Source organism: Bubalus kerabau, chromosome 5, assembly GCF_029407905.1.
Source record: "Bubalus kerabau isolate K-KA32 ecotype Philippines breed swamp buffalo chromosome 5, PCC_UOA_SB_1v2, whole genome shotgun sequence".
Classification (NCBI taxonomy): Eukaryota; Metazoa; Chordata; class Mammalia; order Artiodactyla; family Bovidae; genus Bubalus; species Bubalus kerabau.
The window spans coordinates 117,656,542-117,662,573 of NC_073628.1; the positions used below are offsets into that span (position 1 = coordinate 117,656,542).

General features: G+C 45.6%; 1 protein-coding gene across 1 annotated transcript in view; it reads left to right on the forward strand.

Moving 5' to 3' along the window:
• CACNA1E (calcium voltage-gated channel subunit alpha1 E) overlaps positions 1-6,032 on the forward strand; it is a 329,827-nt gene that overhangs the window by 104,656 nt on the left and 219,139 nt on the right. The gene's annotated exons all lie outside the window — the stretch shown is intronic.

The window sequence follows — 6,032 nt, forward strand, 5'->3', positions numbered from 1 at the left end:
TTTTGGCCTCTTGCTAAGCACACAGCTTCTTAATAGAGTTAGGAAATTACATGCCATATTTGGTGGGTGAACAATGCTAGTTAAATCAGATCAGCTCAGCCATTATAGAGTATGTTTTGCTACTGGTTTGACGTGGTGGTAGGAGTCTGAGGTAAGTAAGGGGTACCAAGTAAGGGGTACCAAGAGTTACAGATTTCTTGGTTGCTGTCTTTAAAGAACTTAACCATTGGTCTGGAAAGACATTCCAGTAGTTCTCAATCTTGGCTGCCCACTGGAATTAGCTGGGAGGGAGCTTTAAAAATTTACACTGCCTGGGCTGTACTCCAGACTAAGTAAGTAGGAATAGCCCTAACCCACTCCAGTGTTCTTGCCTGGAGAATCCCAGGGACGGGGGAGCCTCGTGGGCTGCCATCTGCGGGGTCACACAGAGTCGGACACGACTGAAGTGACTTAGCAGCAGCAGCAGCAGCTAGGGGTAAAGACCTGTCATTGATTTTTTTTTTTTTTTTTGAAGCTTCCTAGCTGATTCTAATATGTAGTCACTCTCAAGAACCATTGCATTACATGCATGTAAGAAACATGCTTAGTTGTAAGATGCACTAGGGATGCTTATTAAAAATTCTGATTCACAGGCCCTTTGGAGATTTGATTTCATGTGGTATTGGTGAGCTGAGCTATATGTTTTACACACGCTTCTGGTGATTCCTATGATCAGCCACATTGGGAAGGATTTAAGCTGATGCATAAGACAAGGGTGTCTAGCTGCCTGTCTGGGATGTTTGGGGATCCCTGCATGAGGACAGAAGTTAGGGTGACTACTGAAGTCTCTTTTACCTCCCAGAGTCTGATCTTAATAAGTTATGAAAGGTATAGTGCAGAGTCTAAGTTCTAAAATGAAAGAGTAGGGAGTTGTGTGGTTTGATGCTTAGGGGAGCCTAGGGAGGCAAAGCAATTTGGGCAAATTGTCTTTGTAAACAGATGTTCATAAAGGTCTGTACTCTCCTGTGCCTCCCAGCAATCCCACCCTAGGGCACATCGTTTGGAGCAATCATTATCTCACTTGCCCTCCCCTAGGCTTCTTTACCCTAAGGGACCCTCAGATTCCTTCTAACCTGATTCTTCTATACATATAAACGTAATGGGTGGGACATGGGGTCATTTACAAAAAGCCCCCTTTAGAATGATTTGAGGACATTATCTGTACTGGAAGGAAAAGAAATGCTGTCTCATGAGAGACTCTACCAGATTGTCATGGATAAAGAGCCAGGGTCTGCATAAGGCCCATCCAAGTAGGTGCGTAGTAAATGTCCATCATTAACTTGGACCCATCTCTGTGCCACATGAGCAAGGCAGGTGGGGCTTTGCAGAAAAGAGCTGCAGGCTGTTCACACCAAAGATCTGGGAGAGGTGTGAAGAAGTCCCAAGGACCAGAGTATGCCTGGCAAGCCCAGGGGTTATATGTGACCTAGAAAAACCTTGAGAACACTCTGGGATTCTTACCAGTTGTGGGGGTGGCAGGGAGGAGGGAAGGGAGACAAGGTTGATGGGGCCAGTCACTCCTCATTTGAGGTGTGAAGGTTGTCCTGAGGCCATGTCACTCAGATTAACCAGGCGCCTCTGGAAATGACAGCATTGGGCCCCGCAGTGGCTGGTATCATTTGCGGGGCTTTGGGTGGGATGGCTTTCAATTATATGTGTAGACTCACCTAAGTGATGTGATAAATGCTCTGTAAGCCCAAAAGCAGAAGTGTTGCCTTTGAAGATACAGGCAAGATCTATTGGTCCTCCAGGGCCAAGACGCAGAAGGTACTGAGATAAGCAGGAGTCACTCATCACTTGGTTTCGTTCCTTTGTTCATTCATTCATTAATTCTTTCAACATGTATTTGTGAGCGTCTGTGATGTGTCAAGCACTGTGCTAGGCACTGGGGAAACAGAGGGAGAAAAAGTGCCATGACCGCTGTGCTCCTGGTGCTCTCTTCAGATTCCAGCCTCTCTCCGGTTGGTCTGTCCAACATAGGTATGGAGGTCACACAGAGACAGTGAACTTGCTCTCCTGTCTAGGTGTGCCCTACCGAGGAAGCAGGAAGAGGTCAGGAGGCAGATCCTCTGAAACCTTTCATTGCATGGGCTCCCAGGACCTCAGACACACAGTACCTCTGACTTCCAGGCCATCAGTCATTGAACTTCGGCTTACTGAAGGCATCCTGCTACCCCTGCGGCTGAATCCAGGCTTGAGAGAACTCATTGAGCTGTAGGACTGACTTCCAAAAAGTGGCTGGCTGCTCATTGGGCAGAATGAACTCATGCCCACTTTGAAGTGACGTCACTTTCCAAAGCTTTGGATCTAGGGGGAGGGCATGGAGCCAAGAGGCCACAGGCAGAGATGATGGTCATAGTGAGGCTAATAACTCCCCCTTGATTCAGGAGAAGTTGGATGGAAAAGGCATCCCATTTTCAGCCAGTAGAGCAAGGACAAAGTCTGGCTCCCCGGGAAGAGAGGAAGTCAGCCAAGTCCAGCTTCCCTTGAGCAGGGAACTGGGGTGTGAAGCATGGCCCAGGTGGAGCTCTTCTATAGGAACTGGACACACATCCTCGAGTTAGGATTGTCTTCTGATGGAGGAAGGTTCAGAGCCAGGTGTGTTCATACTGGTGGGCGTGGGGCTTACAATATATGGTGGAATCACATCATATGCTTTTGTTTAAAAAAAAATTCAACAGAGTGAATTTTAAAGGTGTTATTGACATTATTCAACCATTCATGAATGAGGCAGCATCCCATCTCACATCTGGAAGGGAGTGCTGAGGAGCTATACAAAATGAAAGGCTTTTATAGGCAGAAGGGCACTGGACCAGGAAGTTATTAAAAAGTGGATTGGTTGTGGCAAGGTCACTTTCCTTTAAGGCAGGGGTCCCCAACCTCTAGGATCTAACGCCTGATGATCTCAGGTGGAACTTATGTAATAATAAGAGAAATAAAGTGCACAATAAATGTAGTGTCCTTGAATCATCCCCTAACCACCCCACCGCCACCCCCAGCCTGGGGAAAAATTGTCTTCAACGAAACTGGTCTCTGGTGCCAGAAATGTTGGGAACCGCTGCTTTAGGAGATGGCAGGGTTTTATCAGGCAGATGACCTCATTCACACTGACCAGGTGATTCCTGATTGCCTGGTTTAAGAGCCCATTTGTGGGAGAGACTGACACTGTAAAAAATTTTTGATTTGGTGACATGGGGCTTCATACAAGTGACTCTGTTTTGGACCTGTTGTCTTGTTTTTTTTAACACTGTTAATATACCCAAATTCAACTATTCAGCTTGGACCAGAAAGGGGATTCAGAACTCGTGGACACAATAGGGGAAGGAGAGAATGGAATGAATGAAGAAAGTAACTTCGACATATATATACCACCATGAGTAAAATAGATAGCTGATGAGTTGTTGTATCACTCTGGAATCCCAGCCTGGTGCTCTGTGATGACCTCGGTGTGTGGGTTAAGGGGAAGGGAGGGAGGCTCAAGAGGGAGGTGATATGTGTATATATAATTATGGCTGATTTGTACAGAAGATACTAACACAACATTATAAAACAATTTTCCTTCAATTAAAGAATAAATTTAAAAAGGATCTAGGTAATGGGGAAAAGAACATTTAAACAGTGGGGACTAATTCACCTACCACTCCTCTCCTCTTTATGCCCATTAAGAGTATGCAATCAGAGGTATCTAGGATCTGAGCTGAAAAATTGCAGATTCTGGTAGCCCATGCCAACAATACCTGAGTATTTATTTTCTTCTCTTAATTTCAACTTAAGATTTTGAAAATGAGAAACTTTTACATATGTATTAGAACTGGTTACACACTAGTGGATTAACTGTGAACGACTAAGTCGCCTTGTGCGAATGCTAAGTCCCTTCAGTCATGTCTGCCTCTTTGCAATCCCATGGACTATAGCCCACCAGGCTCCTCTGTCCGTGGGATTCTCCAGGCAAGAATACTGGATTGGGTTGCCATGCCCTCCTCCAAGGAATCTTCCCAACCCAGGGATCGAACCCAGCTCTCTTATGTCTCCTGCATTGGCAGGTGGGTTCTTTACCACTAGGGCCACCTGGGAAGCCCCTACTCTGAATACATGCATGTATGTATGTATGTTTCACCATAGAGAAAAATCAGCCCTGGTGCCTTTTATTATCACCACTGTTCAGAGGTTGCAGATAAAACTGGTTGATTTCCCTTTCTACCACTCATTCCATAAAGGCCCAATTCACCCAGCTGCCGAATTTCCTCACAAAGGCCACAAAGAAAAGGGAGTCCCTTTTTCCCATTCCAATGTCTCCTCTATTTAATGGTCACAACAAATATGTAAGATTTATTGGCACCAGTTACGCTCGAACCATTAGGAGTGCCTTCAGGTTGACACTGTATACAGAAGGTCTCTCAAACATGTGGACTCGGTTTAACCTTTTTCTGTATACTGTAAATGCTTCCCTGGTGTTAGCATTCCTTTTCTGCTGCACAAACCCTTCCTAGATGCTTCCTGTGACCTTGTATGGCTCCGCCATTGATTTTGGTTAGCATCATTTGCATGCAGCCTTTCTCATTATCCTGCCTGAATGTAAGGGTAGGGGAGAGTTCCCATTGTCAGGGCAACCTGGAGTCCTGCGTGCTGAACTCTATTTAGTCTCCCAGAATTTCAAGTTGGTTTGGTCACCCTCCAACTGTATTCTTGGCTTCCCTCCCTCTTGTGGTAGAAAGATGCAAAGCAGTCTACGGTTCCGCTGGCTGCTTCTCCCTGTTTTGACTGTCTCTGCAAAGGTCTCCACCGCTTGCAGACTCTCCCCTCTTCTTGCTGGTTTAATTTGTTTCATGTCTCCTAATCTGGAGACTACTCTTGAGAATCCCTTGGACTGCAAGGAGATCAAACCAGTCCATCCTAAAGGAAATCAGTCCTGAATATTCATTGGAAGGACTGATGTTGAAGCTGAAGCTCCAATACTTTGGCCACCTGATGCAAAGAACTGACTCATTACAAAAGACCTTAATGCTGGTAAAGATTGAGGGCAGCAGGAGAAGGGGGCGACAGAGGATGAGCTGGTTGGATGGCATCACTGACTCGATGGACATGAGTTTGAGCAAGCTCCAGGAGCTGGTGATGGACAGGGAGGCCTGGCATGCTGCAGTCTATGGAGTCGCAAAGAGTCAGACACCACTGAGCAACTGACCTGAACTGTTTCTGGATGGGTGTTCATTCTCCAGGACAGTGCCTTCTCTTTTGGCTCAGTGTGGTCCACTCTGCAAATATGAGTGTGGTTCCAGGATTAACTTCTAACCTTCTTCACCTGAATGAGATGTGGCTCTCAGATCTGGCTTTCTGCTGATTCTGGTCTGAGTTGGGTTTCTCTGTTGTGACTCTGGTTTTGTGTTCTCTGCTGTTTGTGGTTATCAGGACTAATATACCGACTACAAGGGTTCCCAGTCTGTGTCTGCAATTACTCCAACCTGTGCTCTTCAAGTCCAGTTTTTTGAAATATTTATTTGGCTGTACCAGGTCTTAGTTGGGGCAAGGTGGGATCTTTAGTTGTAGCATGTAGAATCTAGTTCCCTCATCAGGGGTTGAATCCAATGCCCCCTGTGTTGAGAGAGCAGAGTCTTAGCCACTGGACCACCAGAGAAGTCCCAAGTCCAGTATTTTGATCTGTATTTATCTGTGTTTTTCACGGAGCTATTTTTCTTCTCACTTGGTATCTATAACTCATGCAGATGTGCATAGTTCTTGGAGGCATGCTCTTCTCTGACTTTGCAGGTACACACCAGCTTTATCTGTTATGACTGCTTCAGCGCTCTGTGCTGCCCACGGGAGAGATTTTTTGATGGTGTATCCAGTCTTAGGACTTTAAATACGATCTATACCCTGAAAATTCCAAATTTATGTCTCCAGCTTAAACTTCTACTCTGAATTCATTTATCCAACTCTCTCCTTACATCACCATATAGCTATCACAAATTCCTTTCCTGGAAAGGAAATACTCTTTC